This window comes from Pseudorca crassidens, chromosome 13 (genome assembly GCF_039906515.1).
Source record: "Pseudorca crassidens isolate mPseCra1 chromosome 13, mPseCra1.hap1, whole genome shotgun sequence".
Lineage (NCBI taxonomy): Eukaryota > Metazoa > Chordata > Mammalia > Artiodactyla > Delphinidae > Pseudorca > Pseudorca crassidens.
The window spans coordinates 50,675,705-50,700,472 of record NC_090308.1 but is presented as its reverse complement, the minus strand read 5'-3'; the positions used below and the strand labels follow the sequence as shown (position 1 = coordinate 50,700,472).

The 24,768-nt window shown below is 41.9% G+C and overlaps 1 protein-coding gene across 1 annotated transcript in view; it reads right to left on the bottom strand.

The window, feature by feature from the left end:
- SCML4 (Scm polycomb group protein like 4) overlaps positions 1 to 23,063 on the bottom strand; it is a 128,459-nt gene extending 105,396 nt beyond the window's left edge. Inside the window, exons 1-2 of the mRNA XM_067702426.1 lie at positions 22,605 to 23,063; positions 20,059 to 20,186 (exon numbers count right to left, since the gene is read on the bottom strand). The gene's annotated coding sequence lies outside the window, so the exon portion shown is untranslated. The remainder of the gene's footprint in view (positions 1 to 20,058; positions 20,187 to 22,604) is intronic.
- Positions 23,064 to 24,768: the final 1,705 nt, after the last annotated feature.

Here is a 24,768-nt window from a genome sequence, read left to right as displayed (position 1 = left end):
AAATTTTGAGCACCTCAACCATCAATCTAATGACTGCCTGCAGCCTGCACCTCACCCTCATCCACTGTCCTATCCTGCTCAGCAAGCAATCACGCCCCTGGATTCAAGTCACACAAAGCCCTACCTGGGAAGGAGGTGACTCTGTATTTGAACTTGGGAAAACTGCTTCTGACACTGCATAGTCACCTGGTTTTTATCCCCAATACTAACCAATACCAGCAACTAGCAATAAATAGTATTCTCATCTATCCTGGTAAATTAGGAGAAACTAGTACAAAGACATAAAAAATATTCCATCTGAGATATAAAAAACAAAATTCAATTTTAAAAACCACTCTTACATGTTCACAACATACTGATTATAAAAATTAAATTTTAGGTAAATATTTTTATCCCAAGACATACTACAATTTTTTAAATTAAAAAACAGAACAAAGCAAAGGGAAATCATCATGCCAAAAAAAAAAAAAAAACTAACCAATTATTTGAGTGCACATTTGGGAAAAAAAATAACTTTCTACATATTCAAATGCAGAGTGAAAGAGTAGTATATGTACCCCAGATTGATAAACTATATAATTCTATACTATGTCTTCCCCTCTGAGATCTGGTCAAGAAATCAAACACTGTATTTTGAGTAGGAGGAACTAAAGTTTACCTGCCTGCCTCAGCGGTTTTAGTGCAGGACACTCGTGCATTGCCGTAAATGTAGGCATGCAATCCAGAAGAACTGAAACAGGTAATCTGTTACGCTTATAGTGAAAAGAGAAGGATCCCATGTCAACGGCACACCCTCCGATTGTGCATCTCCCTTACCTACAGCTCGTTCACCAGAGCCCTGATCAGGTTCTTTACCAGGCCGGGAATGTTGACTCAGAAGACAGATGACTTTCAGTACATGCAAACCGAGTATTGCAAAAGCTAATCTTCCACCCGTGTGTTAATAGCTCACAGTTAGTCTCCAGCAGCCCTGCTCTCTGGCTGCAAACATCTCATTAGACTAATGCATTCAGCACAGGCAGAAAACTCGATTTACCATAGCTACAGCAATGAATTTCCATTACGATGACAGCTTCAACCACATCATGTCCAGAAAACCAGCCAACCACTGGCTTTTAAAGAACACACACATTTTACATGCAGAAAACGAGGCGCGCGAGTATGTGTGTGTGTGTGTGTGTGTGTGTGTGTGTGTGTGTTTCCTTCCTCTTAGCAGCCCAACTAACAGAAATGTGCAGTGTAGCTTTTTGCTGACACGAGCTGCAAGGTAATGACACTTTTGCTTCTTTGGTAGTTACGTCCTTGTAATAACCTGAATTATGTCACAATTGTCAGAATGGGTGTTTCCAACATTTCGGTTTTCATTACCCCTCCTCTGTTGCCATAGAAACCAGACTGTAACATCATCTCTTTGTCCCAGTCCTGCAGCAGTGTGCCAGCACCGGGCTTATAAGATACTGGTGATCTGAAGGCGTGAATGCTTGACTTTGAACAAATAAAATAAAAAGAATTATTCTAATGACATCGTTGTTCAGGAGAGACTGTGTGTTTGCCAGAGGAGTGTGCCTATACAGGTGAGCACACCATGCTCATACGTACTGACTCTACAGCTGCATACAACACATATGGTTAGTTCTTTTAAACGGGGCACTGACTTGGGCTCCAGATCTGTGTGTAAGTGCAGAAGTGTAAACATGGTTTACACTCATAAACATGAGGCAGAATGGTCCTCACATGGGATAAGGGCTACTATTCATCCTCCATGCCCTATTGTTTTCTCTGTGGCAAATCAATTTATAGTGGTAAAGGGACTTTTTCTTCTTTTCTTTGTAAAGTGGAGCAAGGCTCCCAATTGCCCATTTCATTCACCCCACTCTGGCATTTTATTCCCAAGTATTTCCTACGAGATGAAACATCTGTTTAATATGTGACCACCTGCAGGCTTATTCCTGGGGGTGAACAACAAGCAAATTTAGCCAGGACTAAACATCTACCGGGGATAATCAAGGTTTAGGCCACAACTTGGACAGTTACTGAGAATGAAAAAAATGAAATTACAATTTGAGGTTTTTCCAAATACATATACAGAGTCACAAAAGAAAGAAATAAGAAATCTCTCTCCTCAAATTATAAACATAGAAAAAAATTAAAATTTTTTTGAAGTCAAAGCATTGTACTTATTGAACTTAAATTCACCACTTAATCATCTAATTTTGCTGTTTTGTTTTGTGTGGGAAAAGGCAAGTTTGGTAGTTTTTCATTTTGCTCATTTAATATAAGTTCATTTCATTAAAGGAGGAGGAGGAGAGGAGGGAGGGAGAGGAAGACGAGGAGGAAAGAAAACAGGACCCAATGGATGATTTCAATTTGGCCAGCATTTCTGCTGCAGCCACAGTGGTAGTATTTATGCCCATGGCCTTGAACAGAATCCTACACTACACTCAGTGAAGCACCTTGGCCTGAGATGCTAGACCAGTCTTTGCTTTAAAATATTTCTTCAGATAAATCAAATAAAAATTTCCTAGATAATCTAGAATATTTCCCAATTTCTGTAAAAGAAGAAAAAGGTTTGTCAAGATCTGCCTGAAATAAAGGAGTTTTCAGTTTTCCTACCCAGCTCTAGAGAAGTTGTGATTCTGGTCCTTGGGGTGCACAAGACCTGTCCTTAAGTCAAGTGTGTCTGGGATGCAGGCACTGGCATCACAGGTCAATTGCACAATGAGGCTTAAAATGGAAATTAACTAAACCTGACTTGCTTTTAAAAAGTAGATAGATGCTTGATGGACAGACAGATAGATAGATGATAGATAGATACGTAGGTAATTTTACTGGGATTTCTTTCTTTATACAACCATGACTGTGGGTCCTAAGTAATTAAGTTCATGTTTTTAAAAATCCTCAATGTTTTTAATTCCAAGAAACATTTAAGTTAAACATGTAAGAGAAAGGAAATTCGGTGGGATGGCTGCATACAAGCTAAGGGGTCTGTTGACAAGACAAGGGGCCCTTCCGAGCTAATGTATCTCCAGGTTTTATACATCCCTGGGCTAGGACCAGGATGCTTAGGCTATGCCACGTTGTTCATTTTCTTTGGTACTGTGGTTACATTTCTGTCACAGACCACAGGCAGAACGCTCCACCCTTTCTACACAAATGCTACTGGGTTGGTGGTTGGCAAGAGGCGGCCAGAGGGAACAGGTTAATTTGGGGGCATCCCAAGTGCAAACCTACTTAGAGTAGCCTCTCTCTGAAGAGTAATCCCTATGTCAGCTGCTGGTAAAGAGTTCTGGTTCCAACACAAGAATCAGGTGGAGAGGGCTGTGTCCTGGACAAAGGAGTCAGTGCTATGGGAAAAACCATAGCACAGTGCTATGATAACCCTTGTTATCATAATAATAGCCAACATTTACTGGGGAAGTATCATGTACCAGCCCTCTTCATATGTTATCTCATTTACAACAACCCTATGAAATAAGTATTATGAGTACCATCCCCATTTTACAGAAAATGAAACTGAGACTTGAGGACTTTAAATAAGTTGCTTGGGCAACTTATTTAAATACTTATTTAAAGTACGCAGCTGAGAAGTGTTGCCTACAGGACTGACCCAGGCATTTTGTCCCCAAAGACACAGTACTTAGTCATTTGGCCACATGGCCTCCTGGCACTGCCCCTTGTTCCAGCTCTGCCATTAACCCAAAAACATTGGTCGAATGTTATTACACTCCCCTTCTATAACATGGGGATGGGAGTAGAAGACTAGGTCACCTTTGTGGTCTCTTATGGTCCTGACATTCTACAGTCCAATGAATTGCTTTATCTGCTGGTCTGGAACAGGCAAATGCTTTGGGTTGGAGGAGAACTCACTTATGGTTGTGGCTATGGCCATGACTACTGAGGGGGAAAATAACACCCTCTCTTTCATTAGAATAAGATCTGATAAACTAGTGCTTTGGACTGTCAATTTGGGATGGAGATAGAGGGGAGAGAGCATAGAGAAGGAACAGGGAAGTTTTAATGGCCAAGATCCCATTCCTGAAGTAGCAAAAGGAGACCAGTTTCCCACAATCAAGAAGCCCCATGACACTGCTTCCACATCATTCAACACAGAATTTTCCCTGAATGTTCCTGAAAATTTGAGAAGTTTCAGGGTTATGGAAAGTATGAGGCTTATGATCCCATTTTGCCAGAGGGGAAATCAAGGCAGAAAATTGTTAACCTGATTAGTCAGACAAGAGGTAAACAATTAGTAGACCCAGATCTCCTAGTTCCTCCAAACTGCCACTGCTTCAACCCAAAGCCCTACCTTCCACAGGGCCAGATCTTTGTTTAAACTACACAAGCAGGAATCTTTCAAAATTAGAAGCAAAACTGTTCTTTGTAGTGAAGTTAAACGGGAAACAATCTCAATGTCCAATAAAAAGAGATTATTTAAGTTAATGTGTCATGTGTCCATACTATAGAATATACAATGTAACCACCAAAAAGGATGTCATAGAAAGCCATGACACGAAAAAACGTTCTCAATATATAGTTGCCAAAAAATGCAGGTTACAAAAGAATATGCAGAATAGAATCTTATTTTGAAAAAATAGAAAAAGATTTGCAAAATACTGGAGCTATGGTAATAGTGATGATCCCTTGGTGATAGGATTATGAGTAATTTTTACCTTCTTAAGCTCTCTTTTTTATATTTCCTATAAAGGAACACCTACTTTATGTGGTAATAAAAAGTTAATGTGAATTAATTGATTAGTGACAATTTTTCCTTATCACATCTGCAAACATATTTGCTTATAATTCTCATAAATCTTAAACCTCAAATTTCTTTTACGTCAATGAAATAAAAATAAATCCTGTGCCTGGTGGTTGTAGGCTACATTCAGCCTTGGCCTTAGCCAGTGCTTCAAGCTTGAAGACTGCTCCCCAACTCTCTCAAGTTATCCTGTTGTCCTCCACTCTGGGCTTCACCATCACCTAATATCTTTGAGCCCATGCAGCGTATTCAGCGCAACTAACACAAAGTCAGGGACAGACTCCCTATCCTTCTATACCCAAGGGCTCCCACGGTCTGTGGGGTCCTTTCACACCTGATGATACTCAGTCTTGTTTTAGTAAAGCCATATTCTAAAGATAAACGGCTTGGTGAGGGGAGAAGGTGATCGAATGAAGTGAAAATCACTCCCATCCAAGGAAAAAATGACTCATTAAAATTCTCTTGGGCCTAAAACTTAGTTCCTTTCAGATGGGGCCTACTGTATTTGTGGCTCTGGGCCTGTGGCCCTGGCTGATATTCAGGGATTGACTTAGTGGAAATATTTGTCTCAGGGTCTGGCAGTTTTGGTGGTAGCAAGTCCAGTGACCCTCATCCCAGGGGCAGTGTCTGGTAACAGGGTTGGTCAGTGAGGGCATGTGCTGACAGCCAGGAGAGCTGCGGGGGACAATAGCCAGGACTTTTCTTTGGTAACTAGTGTGTAGATTCCAAGCTGCCAAGGAAACAGTCTTGTTCTCCACTGAATCCCCAACATGTGTCTGGTCTGTAGTAGGAAATCAACAAATAATTATTGCTTAATGAATAAAAGAAACTAGGGGTTAAAAAGGTGACCTAATCTTAATCAATATTAGTATAGGCCTTTAGACCTGATCCCTTCTCCCTCCCAAAAAGTGACTGACTTTGGATATCTGCCATCAGAAAAAAAAAATCCTAATCTGTTAAAACTGAAAGGATGACTTCCATTTCCTATCTCCCTCTACCTTTATGCTCTAAAAATGCTGTCTCCTTGGGATCACTTCTGCTTTGAGCCATGTTTGTTTGAAACTGATGAATTTTTATTCAGCATTCATAAAGGTGATCTCCAAATACTTTTGGCTATTTGATAGGTTTCCTTTTAGCTCCTAAAATATTTTCCCCAAGTTAAATATGAGCGATCAATGTTGGAATGCTGAGAAACTCCTAGAATTAGAGAAAGTGAGCCTCAGCCATACCTGTATGTATATTCCAAAGAGACAGAAAAAGAGACTTCAAATAAAGTAAAGAGTATATGCAGTTTACTCTTTTTTAACCTGAATAGCCAAAGCAATCTTGAGAAAGAAAAACGAAGCTGGAAGAAACAGGTTCCCTGACTTCAGACTATACTCAAAGCTACAGTAATCAAAGCAGTATGGTACTGGCACAAAAAAAGACACACAGATCAATGGAACAGGATAGAAAGCCCAGAAATAAACCCACACACCTATGGTCAATCAATCTATAGCAAGGGAGGCAAGACTATACAATGGAGAAAAGACAGTCTCTTCAATAAGTGGTGCTGGAAAAACTGAATAGTTACATGTGAAAGAATGAAATTAGAACATTCCCTAATACAATATACAAAAATAAACTCAAAATGGATTAAAGATCCAAAGGTAAGACTGGATACTATAAAACTCCTAGAGGAAAACATAGGCAGAACACTCTTTGACATAAATCACTGCAATATCTTTTTGGATCCATCTCCTAGAGTAACAGAGATAAAAACAAAAATAAACAAATGGGACCTAATTAAACTTAAAACCTTTTGCACAGCAAAAGAAACCATAAACAAAACAAAAAGACAACCTACAGAATGGTAGAAAATATTTGCAAAGGATGCACCTGACAAGGGATTAATTTCCAAAATATACAAGCAGCTCATACAGCTCAATATCAAAAAAAAACCAACCCAATCAAAAAATGGGCAGAAGACCTAAATAGACATTTCTCCAAAGAAGACATACAGATGGCCAATAGGCACATGAAAAAATGCTCAACATTGCTAATTATTAGAGAAATCCAAACCCAAACTACAATGAGGTATCACCTCACTCCAGTCAGAATGGCCACCATCAAAAAACTACATATAATAAATGCTGAAGAGGATATGGAGAAAAAGGAACCCTCCTACACTGTTGGTGGGAATGTAAATTGGTGCAGCCACTATGGAAAACAGTATGGAGCTTCTTTAAAAAACTAAAAATAGAGTTGCCATTTGATCCTGCAATCCCGCTCCTAGGCATATATCCGGAGAAAACTATAATTGGAAAAGACATACACACCCCAATATTCATTGCAGCACTATTTACAATAGCCAAGACGTGGAAGCAACCTAAATGTCCATTGACAGATGAATGAGTAAAGAAGATGTCATGTATGTATACACACACACACACACACACACACACACACACACACACAAAACACACAATGGAATATTACTCAGCCATAAAAAAGAATGAAATAATGCCATTTGCAGCAACATGGATGGACATAGAAATTATCATACTAAGTGAAGTAAGCCAGACAAAGGCAAATATCATATGATATGGCTTATATGTAGAATCTAAAAAAAAAGATACAAATGAACTTATTTACAAAACAGAAACAGACCCACAGACATGGAATACAAACTTATGGTTACCAAAGGAGAAAGGGCAGGAGGAGGGATAAATTAGGAGTTTGGGATTAACACATACACACTACTATATATAAAATAGATAAACAACAAGGACCTACTATATAGCACAGGGAACTATACTCAGTATTTTGTAATAAACTATAAGGGAAAAGAATCTGAAAAAGAATTGATATATATATATATATATATATATATATATATACACACACATATATATACACACACATATATATACACACACATATAACTGAATCACTGTGCTGTACACCTGAAACTAACACAACACTGTAAATCAACTATACTTCAATTTTAAAAAAAGGAGTATATGCAATTTAGCTGATAACAGTTACTTCTTCTGGACCCAGTTTCTACAGAAAGGGGTGTGTGTGTGTGTGTGTGTATGTGTGTGTGTGTGTGTGTGTGTGTGTGTGTGTTAAGTAGGAAGGACGTACCAGGGGGCTCAGCTAAAAGAAACTCTACATTTTAAAAATGTCATTTAGAGAATAGCCCATTGGGGGTTGCCTGCAGTTTCAGTTTCTAGAATAAAGTCATTGATCACCTGAAGCTCCATCTCCCTTTATTTGAGGGAAGATCTCCAAGATGGGCCCTTTAGTTACCAGAAGGCAAGAACACAACCATTGTCCTTGAAACAGAACTTGAATGCAGATGATGCCGTCTGAAATTTTTCACTGTCTTTAGATTAAAAAGTAGCTGGTTGGTGAATAAAAAGCAAACGGTTGATGAATTCCCTGTAAGGATAACCAACTTTAGTATGGGCCACAATTTTAATAAGCCCACTTGGTTAGAAGCTGAACCCAGAAAACTGAGTCTGGGGCCAAGAGGAAGGAAGAGAGAAGTAAGGTTGCATTGACAGTAAAAATAACTCAGAGCATTCACTGGCAGGGAGTCCAGTGATCTTTCAGTGAGGCTGACCCAACTAAATGATATGACAAAAATCCTAGTCTGAATCATCCTATGCCTGGCTTCCCACATGGTCACAATATGGCTGCCACTTGCTTCTAGGCCACATACTTCCCCGTTCACATGCAACACAAAGGAGAGCTTCTCCAGGTACCTTCCACAGAGGAGCTAGGAAGCTTCTTTCCTAGAGCAACCTGCTAACATCTCTCTCATCTCATTGGCTGCAATTGGGCCATGCCCCATCCCTGAACTAATGACAGCCACTAATATATGCTGATTGGCTTAAGCCCACCTTTGGAGGGAGTGGGAGGTGGATTCTGCTTTGCCCCAGGGACAGGAGCTGCCTGGGGAGGGCTGGATACCTGAATAATTGCAGTGTTCTTGGCCAAAAGGAAAAGGAATGGGTGCTAAGGGACCATAACCAGCAAGAAGCGACTGATTAGCAGAAGGTAGGGAGGGGGAGATCTGGGAGGAGAGAAGAGCTTGGTGGGTTGGGGGACAAAGAGATGGCAGGATGCTGTGCGCTGCGCACGTGGCCCTCACTCCTACAGCACTCTCAGACATGATCTTCAGGAAAGACCACAGAAATTGTGAAGTGCTTGATGTGGTTGAAGTTCTTGTAGAAATTGGTGAAGATGCTGAGTTTTGCTCTGTTTTGGTGAAGATGTTGAGCACATGAGAAGCCAGGGACAAATACCAAAGGGATTCAAAAACTGTTAAGCCTGGGGAAGTAGTTAACTGTTAAGCCATATGGGGAGAACTCTGGACTTCCCTGGGATGTGAAAATCAGGAATTTAAGGGACAGAAAGGCAGCCAGCTGACAAAGGGGCTAGAGCCATGTAAGTTGGGTGTATATTCAGCTATATTGCACTCTTAAGTAAGGGGGAGGGATCTTCTGGAGATCCTTGACTGGAATTGGTGCTCTCCAGATGAGCTATTCAAGACTGAATGACTCACACTTTGAGAAGAGTGTTGTGAACTATTGGGATTACCTTAATCTAGCTGCACAGTTCACCCCTAAGCTGCATGCATGTGTTTTGTGAGATGAGAGATAAAAGCCAGGCCCCGACTGAAGGGAATCAATGGGAGGGTCGGTTCCATCCTCTTGAACAATGTAGGGGCTGCAGGCAAGCCTCGGGAAAATGGCCAGGTGGAAACTGAAGGAGTTCCAACAGCTTAGGGCTCAAGGGATGCTGTAGGGACTCAGAGGCTACCTGTTTTTGGCAGTGACAGGACATGTGGCAGCACCATCTGGGAATGGGTCCTTTACTGACCTTCCAGTGATGGAGACCAGGAACAACCTCTGGACTAGTACAAAACCCAGAGAGTGTGGGGGACTCTCCAGTGAGGGATGCCCATCTTCTCCTGGTTTGTGGGAGTTATATTCATATGAACACTAAAGGAGATGGGAATAGCAAAAACTAAAATGAAAAGAAAATTTAACAAGAAACACACAAGTTTTATGTGAAGCTCAGTGGCTCAGAGCAAGTATTCTGGCTTGACCCCATCTGTGACCTTGGGTGAAGAAATGCAACTGCTCTGTGCTTTATTTAATTTCTCTTGTCTGTAAAATGGGCATAGTACTACTGTTGTGAGGATGAAATGAGTTAGAATAGATAAAATGTCAAGCTGTTAGAATAGTGCCCAGAATGAATGAATGAATAAATACATAAACAGCTATAATAAGGAAAAGGGAATCTAAATGGCACAAACACACTTGAGAAACAGGAGAAAAGAGGGATAAAATCAACAAAATTGTAGAAGCTGCAAAGCAAATGGGCTGATGAACGAGAGGGATCTGACCTGGTGGACCCACGATATCTGAACCTTTATTCTGAAGTGAGGGGTCCCAGGATGCACACACTTCACACCATGAAAGCCTCTGAAACTGGAGGCTTAAGGAACCTCCAAAAGTGGAAGTGAGAGGGGACTAAGAACAAGAAGACCAGACCCCCACCCCACCCTTATGCTGCTGGTGATGGCCCCTCAATCCTGACCAAACAAAGGATTACTCTATCCTTGAGGACACAGGCCCGCCTGAGGGCAGAGGTGCTGTCCCCAAAACAGGATTCAGAAAAAATTCATATCCTTAATCGTGGGACCCACAGAGCCCGCCACGACTCAGCTGTCAGACTGTTTGCAGGGAGACTTAGACTCCCAGGCAGGACATCAGAGGGAGAAAAGATCTACACACACTGACAGGTGGGGTTCACGTGAACAGCCCAGCAAGATCCCCCTTCAGTGAAGCCCACCAGTGACAAGGCTACCCATACGCAGAAAGCTTCCAATCACATTTTAAGGGGCTCACTAAATTTGATTCTCTGGCCTGAAAGACAGAGACTAAAACCAACAAACAGCAAGAAAAGGAATCTGGAGGAAAAAAAATTTTTTTTTAATTATGATTAATGTCCTGGAAGACATAATACAACATATTGCATCAATAACATGAGAATGGGTTGCTATTTTTTTAAAAAGACATTAAAAGGATAAAAGAGGATCCTTGGAATTAAAAATATGAGAGTAGAAATGGAAAATGTAATAGAAAGATCAAAGGATTTTGTCAAGATAAGAAAGAAAAGCTAAAAGAAGGAATCTAGAAGAAATTAGGGGATCAGTGTAGAAGATGCATGGCAGGCTGATGCCCCCTAAGAAGTGAGATGCATGTCCCTCCTGGCTTTACCCTCCTGCAAGTTTATTTCAGCTAGTTTTTGGCTGTATTTGGATGTCTTCTTGGGAAAACAAGGGTTTTGCAGCTTCCTAGGCCATTGTGCTGACGTAAATAATCTTCAGCAAATTTTGATTGCAGCAATTTTTGTTCCTGTGCTTTAAGATGTATTTTAGAAACAGAGAATAAATTTCTTAAGGCAGATTTATACATCCTTTTAAAAAAACATGCTGTTTTGGAAAAGTATGTTAATTGGAATATTGTTGCTCTCTCATTTGAAAATACTTTAGCAGAAGTACTCTAGAGACATATAGGTGAATCTGGAGCTGGCACAGAAATGAGTCCTGCAGGTCAGAGTTATCCTGTCTCCTTATTCTCAGAGTTTTAGCCCTCACCCACTCAAAGGCCACATCATCAACATCTTAACTGATAAAACTACACTTCAGGTACCACTTTAGGTAAAGTCTGATTTCCAGATGCTAAACCTCTAACCACATCACAAGACCTAGGGACTTTCCACCCAGGGCTTACCAACAACATGGGGTGCCCTCACTGTCTCTGGACCTCCCAAGCACTAGCCACAGCATACATCATCGTCCAATTCTTTAGTCAGGGATGGGAGTAGCTCTCCCACTAATAATTTTGATTGCCCAGATAGGTGTGGTGACTCCTCAAACAGGTGATGACATCTGTTAATATTTCACTACAACCAATTTGTACAAAACAAAGCACAACACACATTGTATTACATAAGCTCCCACTTTCTCAAAAAAATGATCATCAGGACCACATATCCCAGGACTCACTCAGAATCCGCCTAAATTTAGCCATTTCTTTATATGCTTGCCTTGCTAAATCCTGTATATTTGGGAAGTTGTCTGGCATACAAATGCCACAGTCTTCCCCACAATATCACATACTCCTCCCTTTTCAGCTGGGATATGATCAGGGCCGTGAAGTTTTGGAGCACCACATTTCTCAGAGCCACCATTCTTACAGTGATATATGCCCAGTCTCTCATATGGTTTTGGTCCTTCCATACATTGGGATTTGTATATTCAAACACTGTTCTGGAGCATATCCTGGGTTCTTGATTCCTAGTCTTGATTTCCCTCCCCACCCACCATCTTCAGGGAGCCATTGAACATCCACAGATGTCTCACATGCCCAGTAGGTAGAAAAAAGGGCAGGCTGCTATTCCTTACCCATTATCAGAGCCCACTCCGTGGGATCTGCATTGAGAGGTGACAGGATGGAGCCATCAGGAAGCATCACATGCTCCAGGAACTGTGCCCTTCCACTTCCGCCTGGGCTTATGAAATGTGTATACCCTAAACAAGGGAACAGCCTTATCGGGTGGGTATCTTGGGGTGTCTGAGGGTTAGATTGCCAATCATGAGCTCTGGGTGACCAGTTTCTGGGCATTGTGGTCCCCAACCCTGGATGTCCAGAAATTAGTAGGCCTACTGTGCTCCCACCCACACCCCATGAGTTCAAGGTTTTGGTCCCCCATCCTATAATTATGAGTGTTTTTCCTGACATTTTCTCTTTGTTTATGATATTTATCAGGTGGACCACTGGGGACAGATCACCCAGAGCCATTGATAGCCTGTGACTCTTGTCAGGTTTAACACCAGATACTATGATAGCCCATCCTTCAGAGATTATGGAGTGAGGGGTCTTTCAAACCTGGAAGGGTATTTTTGCTAAGCATTTTCTTGATGTAGATCAACTCTCTATCAAGGCCCTGATCGTCCTATGGGTGCCATAGCCCTGCCTACTAGGGCCATGATTACATTATCTCTCAAGTCATAGCTGGCTCCCTACATTAGCACTGCACAGTGCTAAGGCGAGCTGATTGGCTTAAATCTTATTCCAACTGGTATCATAGCCCAACATGTCCTAGATTAACCTCACCATCATTAAGAGAGAAGCAGGGACTCCTTAAGTTTCTCCCCACAAATAACAGTGAAGGGCTAGTGCTGGCTCACCACCACCTGGGCAGGGCTTGTGGCCCTCCAGAGTCCCAGAGGTGACCACTCAGCCTCCTTTATCCCCAGGCAGCAAACAGAAGCGGTGATAAATGAAATATGAGGTCAGGTCTGCCCCATCTTCAATTCTTCCCTAGTGTCCTCTAAGGCTTGGTTCAGGAGTGTCTGAAGAAGGACAGATCACCAGAGGCAGCTGGTAAGAGTGATTAATTCCAGAATAATGGTGATGGGAAATTCCAGAATGACAAATATCAACGGACCTCGTGAGCTGCCCATCCTGGAGGCATGTCACCAAAGGGGGGGGGGAAGAAACTAGGAGGTAAGGTAATGCTTAAACATAATGAAAGTGTTACAGTGCTGGCAGACAATTTGGGGATAAATTTGTGATAGGTACTTAGAAAACCAAGCAAACAAAAAATAGAGAAAAAGAGAGAATTATTAACTCAGAGAGATAAAGAGAAAGAAAAAGAAAATATAACTGTAGTTCATTATATGATTCAATTCTAAATGATATATACATTTACAAAACAATATTATCACTAAGTATTGATTTCACTAAATATTATGTCATAAATTTATTGGGAGGATGGAAGGAGAAAAAGGTGGGATGAGGTCTTCAAGCTAAACCCTCATCTTCCAAAGTAAGAGATAAACAGACTGTACCTAAAATGAAAATAATCAAAAAAGGGCATTATATGCAGATTAATTAGAAATTTAGGCAAATATCAGAAGCAACAACTAAAAACATGGTTATCATTGAAGAGTAGGGACAGGAGACAACTATTTTTGATGTAAATCTTATAGAATTATTTACCTTTTTAATCTCTTTCTCAATAGATACATATATACATATATATATAAAACTTTAATTATAAAAAGCATTAAATAAAAAATTTTAAGCATGCCCATTAAAGTAGAAAAAAAGAAAACCATTGATCTTCTACCTCTGAGAATGGAGGAGCTCACAAATACTAGGAACATGATTTTTTTCACCTAAGAAGAGTTGCCATTTAAAAAAATATGTAATAAAACTCCATCATAAAATAAAAATTAAAAACAAAAATTTTAAAGTAAATCTAATTACACTGTTTTTTCTTTACTCATAATAAAAAATTTCATATTATTACAGACTCTTTATGAGAATACCTACCATCGCTCTCTAGTCAGATATTGGAATTTTTTTTCTTGGAGAGATCCAATGACCAATGTTTTGCCTAGAACAGTGCCTGACACATAGTGGGCACTCCATAAATGTTTGTTAAATGATGAATGAATGAAATTAATTCATTAAACACTTGTGAACATCTAGTTTCCTAGATTCAGAGTTCACTGAACTCTGAATGAGAGGGAGAAAGTTCCTTGAAAGCAGAGACTGTGTTGGATCTATTTTGGGGTCCTGATCTGGGATAAATAATGTGACCCACTGTGTGTCTAGCATGACCCTATTATAGACAGGGATTTTATATTAAGTAGGCACTTTTTAAACTGTCTAGCATATCAGATGCTCACAGATTCCTAACTTCTGAATGCCTTTCCCCTAACTTATGATAAGTGAAATGACAGGGAATCTTTACTCATTCATTCATTCAACATATAGGTAATGAGTGCCTTCTGTGTTCCAGGCACTATTCTAGGCTCAGCTTAACAAACAGACCAAAATCTCTAGCCTCATGGAGCTTACTTTCTACTGCAGGGAGACAGACAATAAGCAAGATAAATAAATAAAATATGTACATGTTAATAGTGATGAATGACAAGGAGGAACATTTAAGCAGGGAAGAGGGATAAAGAGTGTCAGGGTTGCAGTAAGGAGGAAGGGAATTGTAATTAAAATCAGAGTAGCAGGCAAGTCTCCTGGAGGTGAAGGTGTGTTAAGACCTGAAGGCAGTGAAGCGGAAGCCCTCTGAGCCTCAGCCCCTCCACTACAGTGCATGGAGGGAAGACGGTGAGCAGGGGTATCAGCCTGCTCTGTGGACCCCTCACCCACTGCATGTTGGCAGAGCAGCCTTGGGCAAGTTACCTAACCTCTGTCTGGGCCCCTCAGAGTGGGAGTGATGGCAGCTAACTCATAGAATGGGTATGAAGATTCCCGAGACTGAATTCTTTGCTCTCTTCTATGACTTTCGTGATGTTATCAGAGGAACCTCACTCTCATCTATCTGCTCAATCCCCAAACACACCATCTCCCTCCCTTTACCCATTATATCACATCAGACAATATTAAGTCTGTATTGACCAGCATCAGTAACTTATAAATAGGTTTATAAATAGTTTAAAATGTAGATTTGTAGTCATCACCTTTTTTGTGTGTAAAATATAATTGATTTAAAACATTGTGTAAGTTTAAGGTGTATAACATGTTGATTTGATACATTTATATATTGTGAAATGATTACCACTGTAGCCTTAGCTAACACCTCTATCATGTCACATAATTATTATTCATTCTGGGGGGGAGATAACATTTAAGACCTAGTCTCTTAGCAACTTTGAAGTCACCTTTCTAATAGGCCAAGATTCTTTCCATTTTTATTCTAACATGGTCTCAAGTTGTAAATCTGCCAACTAACACTTATCCAGAGCTATCGTTTGCCAGATATTGTGCAAGGCACGGGAGAAACAAATACAGACTTTTCTATCCTGGACCCTATGGTCATGAATACCAGCAAAAACACTCCTTTACATCTGAGCTCTGAGGCCAGGCTGCCTGGATTCAAATCCTGACTCTGTCACTTATTAGGTGACTAACCTTTGGCAGATTACTTAACTTGTGCGTGCTTCAGATTCCACGTCTATAAAATGGGGGTAAAAATACGTTATTTATAAGGATTCCATGAACTAACTAATACACTTAAAGTGCTTATAAAAATACCTGGCATGTTATAAGCTCTCAACAGATGTTAGCTTTTAAAATGACATAGATGACCTATAATAATTTTAAAAACATTTATGACATCTAGTTTTCACAGACGCCCTGGGTGACAGACAGCCAACACTCACAAGTCTAACTTGTATAAGTGAATGAATTCCTCTTCCTCCATACATCTGTATTTGCATCCACTGATGTACACGGGGACTTAAAGACTCTTTTGGGGGAGGGGGTAGGAAGTTTTTCCATTTTTTTCTATTTCATTGATTTAGGCTCTTTATTATTTCTTTCCTTCTGTTGCTTTGGGTTTAATTGCTCTTCTTTTTCTAGTTTCTTAGAGTAGGAGCTTAGATTTTTGATCAGAGACATTGCTTCTTTTCTAATAAAAGCTTTTTTTTTTTTTGGCTGCGTTGGGTCCTTGTTGCTGTGCACAGTCTTTCTCTAGTTGTGGTGAGCGGGAGCCACCCTTAGTTGTGGTGCATGGGCTTCTCATTGCAGTGACTTCTCTTGTTGCAGAGCATGGGCTCTAGGCGCGCAGGCTTCAGTAGTTGTGGCATGTTGGCTCAGTAGTTATGGCTCACGGGCTCTAGAGCGCAGGCTCAGTAGTTGTGGCGCATGGGCTTAGTTGCTCCGCAGCATGTGGGATCTTCCCAGACCAGGGATTGAACCCTTGTCCCCTGCATTGGCAGGAGAATTCTTAACCACTGTGCCACCAGGGAAGTCCCTAATATAAGCATTTTAATGCATAAATTTTCCTCTAAGCACTGCTTTTGCTGCAATCCACAAATTAGATATAATGTATTTTCATTTTTATTTTGTTCAAAGGATTTTAAAATTTACCTTGAGGCTTCCTTGAGGCCCATAGGTTATATAGAAGTGTGTTAATTGCCAAATATTTGGGGATTTTCCAGACATCTTATTGTTACTGATTTCTAGTTTAATGCCATTATACTTCAAGAACATACTTTGTCAGATTTCATTTATTTTTTTAACCTGTCCACCTGCCCTCTATCCCACTGGCCCAGCGGAGGCACCCTGCACACTCTCTAGGCAGCACCACCACTCTTGCCCATAGGCCAAAGCTCCAGGAACCAAAAAGAGGTTTCCATTTTTAAAAGTGTGTTAAGGTTTTCTTTAGGAGCCAAGGTATGGTTTACGTTGGTGAATGTTTTGTGTGCAATTGAAAAGAATGTATTTTCTGATCTTGCTGAGTATTCTATCAATATAAACATCAATTAGGTCAAGTCGGTTAATGATATTCTTCAGATCTTCCTTGTCTACTGTTTTCTGTCTACTTTTTCTATCAGTCCTTGAAGTCTCCATCTATAATTATGGATTTGCCTCTTTCTCCTTTCATTTCTAGTAGTTTTTTCTTCATGTCTTTTTAAGCACTGTTGTTAGATATGTACAAATTTAGGATTGCTATGTCTTCTTGGAGGATTGACTCCTTTATCATTATGTAACATCACTATTTATCCCTGGTAATATTCCTTATATTGAAGTGTACTCTTTCAGATATTAATATAATATAACTATTCCAGCTTTATTTAGTGTTTGCATATTTATTTTTTGTCCTTTACTCACAATATATGTATGTTTTCATATTTAAAATGAGACAATATAAAATGGTTTAATATATAAGCAGTTGGAGCACCAGAAGGAGAAGAGAGAGAATGAGGCAGAAGAAATATTCGAAGAACTAATGGCTGAGAATTTTCCAAAATTCGTGACAGACATCAAACCACAAATCCAAAAGCTCAGAAACATCAAGCAGAAAACGAAAACATCACACCTAGGTATATCATTTTCAAACTGCTGAAAATAAAAGATGAAAAGGAAATGTTAAAGGCAGCCAGAGAAAAAAGGCATATGACATACCCTGGGGAGGACAGGAGACTCTCAAAGAGTAGTCAGAAACATCATTCCAGTGCCCCTTTAGAAGGCCATCAATCCAAAATTATTAAAAAGAAAAAAAAAACCAGAACTGACTTCACCAAACTTAGAGCATCTGTTTTGCAGCAATCTTAAAACTTCTAGTAACATGCCTTTTGAGCACATTAGAGAAGCGCCTTATTCAAAGTAATCCAGGAAAACAAGTCCCCACACACTGTACACTTCTGTTACCAGCTTCTTCATCAACCTGCCTGCTCTGCCCGCCAACTCTGCTAGTGACTTCTGAGCTGTTCCCCCGACAGGCCCTATAGAGAGGGACTGTAGAAGAGCAGGACATCTGTAGGCACATTCAGCTTCAGGGAAGGAGACTAAACATATTGCCAGGTGGGAATGACCCACCCAAACTTCCCGAAACAGGCTGGAGGGGGCGGGAAGGGGGTTTACCACACCTACTCTCACAAGAATTAGAGAGCCCACTGGTGAAGAGACTGGAAGGTATGGCACTGGGGCTGCTGGCACCAGGGCTGCTGGTGATGTTGACCAGCTTCAGCACCTGGAGTCTGGTTTCCATACCCCTGAGAGAGAAAAACCAAAGCAACAGAAAAAAAGAGACAAAGAAAAACTATAATAATCACAAACTGAGTAGGGGAAACAATCAAGGATATGGTATCAGAATGAAATAAGTATGTGTTTGCTAAAGTTAGATGTAACATGATAGACAGGAAAATAGAAAAATAAGATGTACACCATGATACAGAACAATTAAGTGATGGGAAACAGATGTGAATGTGTGTCGGAAGGAGAAAAAGAAATGAAGAGACTGACAGGAAGAAGGCACATGTTGGCTATGGAAGGGTGAGTGGGTCTTCTGGAGCAGGGCTGACTCACAACAGCATGGGGATATGTGTTGTTGAAGGAGGCTGCCAAGGAGGGAAGGCAGGAAAAATGGTGTTGGTACCCTTGTATGCAAGTGATTGAATTAGTCTTCTACCCGCAATCTCTCTTTACCTCAAATGTATTGAGAAAAATTATTAATGTGCTCACAGTGGATCAAGAAACTGATGATTTAAATGATTAGTAGGTACTAATTAGCAGCCACGAGTCTTAAAGGTGTGCAGAAGGGTGTTAAGCCCCCAACTGCTTCTGGCCTCTCAGCTGGACCCAGGCTTCCTCACTTTGCCAAATAACTTTATTTTTAAGGACAGAATCCAATTCATTTTCCAAACAACTACCTCCGGAGCCCCAAGTGGCGATGGCCGTCACAGCAAGGGGACTCCCTCCCTGAGGCCAATTCTCCATCCCATTTGCTCAGATGCCAAATTTTGCGTCTCCAATACATTCTATTTTAGGGAGATTAAAAATTCATATCCCCAACATAGTGAGACAAAGGATCTCATTTTGGCAAAAAGGACCGTTTGAAATTATGCCTGGGGGGGATGAGTTATGAAAAAATCTGTCCTAATGCAGCAGGTTGTGATGGCCCTGACTACTAAGTTAGCATTGCTGGAGCCTGGAGACTCTCCCAAGGGGACCAGTAATGATGGAAAATTGCACGTGCTATTAGCCTGTTTTCACACTGGACTTAGCAGCTACTAGAAAGGTGATGGTTCTCTGGAAATTACAGAATAGTTGACTGGATTCTTTTTGTCTCCATAAACCAGTGGAGGAAATGGGATTCTCTCCTTTGCATGATTTCCTGTTACTAATTAGAATATTAAAATCTTATGGAACAAAAGGGTGACCAAAGTCTGAGTTCGAAACTCTGCAGTGACTATATTCACTTAGAAAGAATTAGGTGGGCTTCCCTGGTGGCGCAGTGGTTGAGAGTCTGCCTGCTAATGCAGGGGACATGGGTTCGGGCCCTGGTCTGGGAGGATCCCGCATGCCGTGGAGCGGCTAGGCCCGTGAGCCACAACTACTGAGCCTGCGCATCTGGAGCCTGCGCTCCGCAATGAGAGAGGCCGCGATAGTGAGAGGCCCGCGCACCACGATGAAGAGTGGCCCCCGCTTGCCACAACTAGAGAAAGCCCTCGCACAGAAACGAAGACCCAATACAGCAAAAATAAAATTAATTAATTAATAAACTCCTACCCCCAACATCTTCTTAAAAAAAAAAAAGAATTAGGCAAGGCATTATTTTGAATCCTCATATTTCAATTGTGTGTGACAGAACATGGAGTTGCATTAGAGTTTTATCATCAGAGTAAGAGGATACAGTCCGGGGAGGCTAGGTTTTATGAGACCCAGATTGCTATGAACATGTACCACGCATTATTAAATTTTTACCTCAAATCCTCCGAATGCTTGCCCTTGTTTTCCTTTCCTGGACCAATTCCCAGCTCCTCGGTGAACTTGGGTGCCACACGTGTTGGACAAATCCGTGGAGGATGCTCTGCTCAGGGTCCTCTTCCCACCTGCAGTGAGAGGAGACAAGTGGGCCTCTGCCCTGGGGAAGACAAGGACCGCTCCCTGAGGCAAGCATCTCTACCATGGAAAGGTTCACTGTGGAGAACAAAGCGCCTCTCCTGCCAGGAGCTCAGCTGATCTCTCAGACCAAGTTTAAGTGTCTGACAGGAACAATGTGCTCTCCCTGGAAGCCAGCACTTCCTGGGTTCTAGGAGCTTCCTGACCAAAGCTCCAGCCTGGCGGCCAACCCCCTGTCTGTCAAGGTGCTGATGGGAGCCCTCCCCCCCCCAAAAGAGTCATCTCTCAGGCACCAACATATTGCACTTTCATTTATCAGGGTTTCCTTGGTGTTATGGGTTGAATTGTGTCCCTCACAAAATATGATGAAATCCTAACCCCCAGTTCCTCAGAACATGAGATAGGGTCTTTACGGAGGGGATCAGGGTAAAGTGAGGTCATTAGGGTGTGCTCTAATCCAATATGACTGGTGTCCTTATAAAAAGGAGAACTTTGGGGCTTCCCTGGTGGCGCAGTGGTTGAGAATCTGCCTGCTAATGTAGGGGACACGGGTTCGAGCCCTGGTCTGGGAGGATCCCACATGGCGCGGAGCAACTAGGCCCGTGAGCCACAACTACTGAGCCTGCGTGTCTGGAGCCTGTGCTCCGCAACAAGAGAGGCCGCAATAGTAAGAGGCCCGCGCACCGCAATGAAGAGCGGCCCCCGCTTGCCACAACTAGAGAAAGCCCTTGCACAGAAACGAAGACCCAACACAGCAAAAATAAATAACTTAATTAAAAACAAAAGTACCAATGCCACCGTGACACAGGGGAAAGATGCCATCTACAAGCCAAAGACAGATCCTGGAATGATCCTTTCCTCACAGCCCTCAGAAGGAACCAACCCAACTGACAGCTTGATTTTGAAAATCTAGCCTCCAGAACAGAGACAATACATTTCTGTTGTTTAAGCCACCCAGTTTGTGGTACTTCGTTATAGCAACCCTAGGAAACTAACACACTTGGCTTTCTCTCCTCCAAGACTAAGCAGGTCAGGAGCAAGGGGGAGCATATCTACATCTGAGTCAGTCCTATTTTGGATGGGATTCAACAGTGGAGTGAAGGAAACAAGCTCAACAAGGGCCAAGCAGTGTTATTAGGAATATTATAAGGGATCTGGTCCCTCATAGGGGATTGAGTCCTTTGACCCAAAATCTAAATGTAATGGACACATAGACTGTGTGTGTGTGTGTCCCATAGGACAGTGGATGTAAAATGGTTATCCAGAAGTGAGGTCCCCAGAAGGCTCCCACCAGGCTTTGTTCAGGGTGGTGCACAGGTGGTATCATGACTTCCATATTTCTGCCTTACCCAACAATTCCTATTCAGCATGGTCTTCAGTCAGAAAGTAAACCTCTCTAAGAATCTGCCTGCCAATGCAGGGGACACGGGTTCGAGCCCTGGTCTGGGAAGATCCCACATGCCACGGAGCAACTAAGCCTGCGAGCCACAACTACTGAAGCCTGCGTGCCACAACTACTGAAGCCTGTGCACCTAGAGCCCGTGCTCCACAACAAGAGAAGCCACCGCAATGAGAAGCCCGCACACTGCAATGAAGAGTAGCCCCCGCTCGCTGCAACTAGAGGAAGCCCATGCGCAGTAACGAAGGCCCAATGCAGCCAAAAATAAATAAATAAATTTACATATTAAAAAAAAAGTAAACCTCTCTGCCAAAATAGCAAAATACAGATTTGTCTATTAAAATAAATTAATGTAAAAATATTAAGCTTCTCGAAAAGAAGTTTCCATAGACATAAAGAGCAGCAGCTTTAGCTGAATTTCATGATCTAAATGACTGGTTGCTTCTTCTTAAAATCTGTCAAGAACGCTGATGGCTTGGGAAAAAAGTCACAGACAAGGTTGTACTTGAGTTTAACTGAAACAAAGCAGAGATTGGGTTTTTTTTAAAAACCAGCCAGGTTTTTATAAATGGAATTTAAAATCTATAGATAAGACATTCAAAAGACAAAACAGAAATGAATCTCTCTCACAATGAGAGCTTCACGCATTCTTTCATTCGCCCACACCTTTCCATTCCTCCCTCCACATAAATTCATTCCTGGCTAGAGTTGCCAGAAAAAATACAGGACACTCAGTCAAATTCGAATTTCAGACAAACAAGGAACACACACATACACAAACATACATTTAGTATACCAACTGTATATACCTTACACATATATGCATATTTATTAATAAATAGATTTATATATATATTATGTAATATATATTTAGTATAAGTGTTTTCCTAACTATATAATATAAAAATATATTTAATATACATTTTAGTATAAGTATATACCAAATATTGCATGAAACACACTTAAATACTAAAAAATAATCTGTTATCTATCTGAAATTCAAATTTACCTGGGCATCCTTTGTGTGTGTGCTAAATCTGGCAACCCTGATCCTGGCACCAAAGCCAGGCCCCTGACAGCTCCGATGGAAGGTGTGGCGGTGAGTCCTAATGAGGATTATATTTATCCAGTGGGGTGGCTGTACTTCCTCCCTGCTCTAGCGAGAGGCCCTGAAGTTCACGGGGTTACCCCTCCGAGGCAATGACCGTGGGTAGCTGTCGGCCCCCAGGGTGGAGTTTCGGGGCTGAATCCTGAGGACAGTGGGGAAGCCTCCCGCCCCGAGGACGGGGCGCCAGGTCTATCCGCCCGAGAGACGAACAACGAAAGCGGCAGTGACTCCCTTTGGCCTCCAGGGGTCCGAGGAGAAGCAGCTCGGTCCTGGGAGTGGGCAAAGGGGACATGGTCGGGGCTCCTGTCCTCCCGTAGCTCGGGCGTCGCTCCGGCCACAGGAGCTCGCGCCGCGGGCTCACAGGAAGGCGCCCCGGATGTCCCGGCTCCTGACGGCCTGCTCCCGGCCTCCTCGGCCGCCTCGCGACCCCTGGCGGCGGCATCTGGACACGCCGCTCACTCGCTGAGCCCGTTCCCGCCTGAATCCCGACACGTGCACGGAGCACCTGCACCGGAGGTGGAGAGTCCTGGGGAAACAAGTGCTTCATGGGGCAGGGCAGAAGAAAGTGACCGTTTCCACCGAAGACACCTCTTTCAGGGTCTTCAGAGACAAGGGAAGACCTGAGCTCCTGGTAGAAAGTCTCCTAGGGACAATCACACTGCTCCTGAGAGCATCTTTGCCCTCGTCTTCCACAGGTATTAGGTAGCTTAATGCTCCGCTGGCCCCATCACTTAGACCACCTTGAGTAAGTGTGATAGGGAATCCATCTTTTTAACTACAAGACTTACCAAACTGTAAGAAAAATACAAGTAGACATCTTGCTCAGTCAAAATTAGTAGTATCTTTTGCTGCAAACGCAAAACAAAAAGATGAAGGTCTTGTGTCTTGTTTTACCTTACTCACACAATGATTCCATCCTCTCCCCTTCTCACAATGCTGTACAGACATTCTCTAGGCAGACAGAAAAATCAAGAGACAGATGTTCCAAGTGAAAACCAAGGGCAAGACATGTCCTAACCACCAAATGACTGTCTCTCGGCCTCCTTCTCCACCCAATGCAAGTTAACTGACAAACACTGTCAAGGTCTTCATGGTGGGTGGTTTTTTTATGTGTCCACTTGGGTTGGCCAAGGTACTCTGATATTTTGGTCAAACACTGGATGTTGCTGCGAAGGTATTTTTTTAAACGAGAATAACATTTCAATCAGTAGACTTGAAGTAGATTATCCTCCATAATGTGAGCAGGTCTCATCCAATCAGTTGAAGGCCTCAAAAGGAAAAAGATTCACTTCCCCCAAGGAAGGAAGGAATTCTGCCTCCAGACTGCCTTTGGACTCAAGACTGCATCAACTTTTCCCTGTCTCCCAGCCTGCCAGCAGCCCACTCTGCAGATTCTGGACCAGCCCAGCCTCTACAATCGTGTGAGCCAGTTCCTTAAAACACCTCTTTCTCTCCCTTTCTCTCTCATACATAGATATAGACATATCTATATCTGGCTGGCACCCTGCTCAGCCCAGACCCATCCCTCTCACCTACTCCAGAACTTGGCTCCAGCAATACCCCTCTCTTGCCTTATAAGTTTTTCCTCTCTAGTAGATGATTTCCTTCTGCATAAAACATACTGTTATTGCTCTCATCTTTTTAAAAAAAAATCTTGATTTTATTTCTCTTCCAGCTGCTACTCTCTTTCTTTGGTCATCTTTGTAACAACATTCCTCTAAAGAGTTGTGTGTGCTCTCTGTCTCCAATTCTCTCCTCCCATTCTCTTTGTTTGCCTTTTTTATTGTGAAATACAACACATATACCAAAAAAAGGGGGAGTGGAGGGTAAAAACAGAACCATACAGCTTAATGATTTATCCAAAACAAATACCCTTGCTACCACCATCCAGGTCAAGAAAAATAGCACATTAGCAAGAGCACAGAAGTCTTCCTAATGCTTTCTTCCACTTCCTGCCCGTCTGCCCCCAAAGGTAGCCACCATCCTAATTTTTATGATCATCACTTCCTTGATTTATTTTATTGCTTTACCTTCTAGGCATGCATCCCTCAACACTGTACTTTAG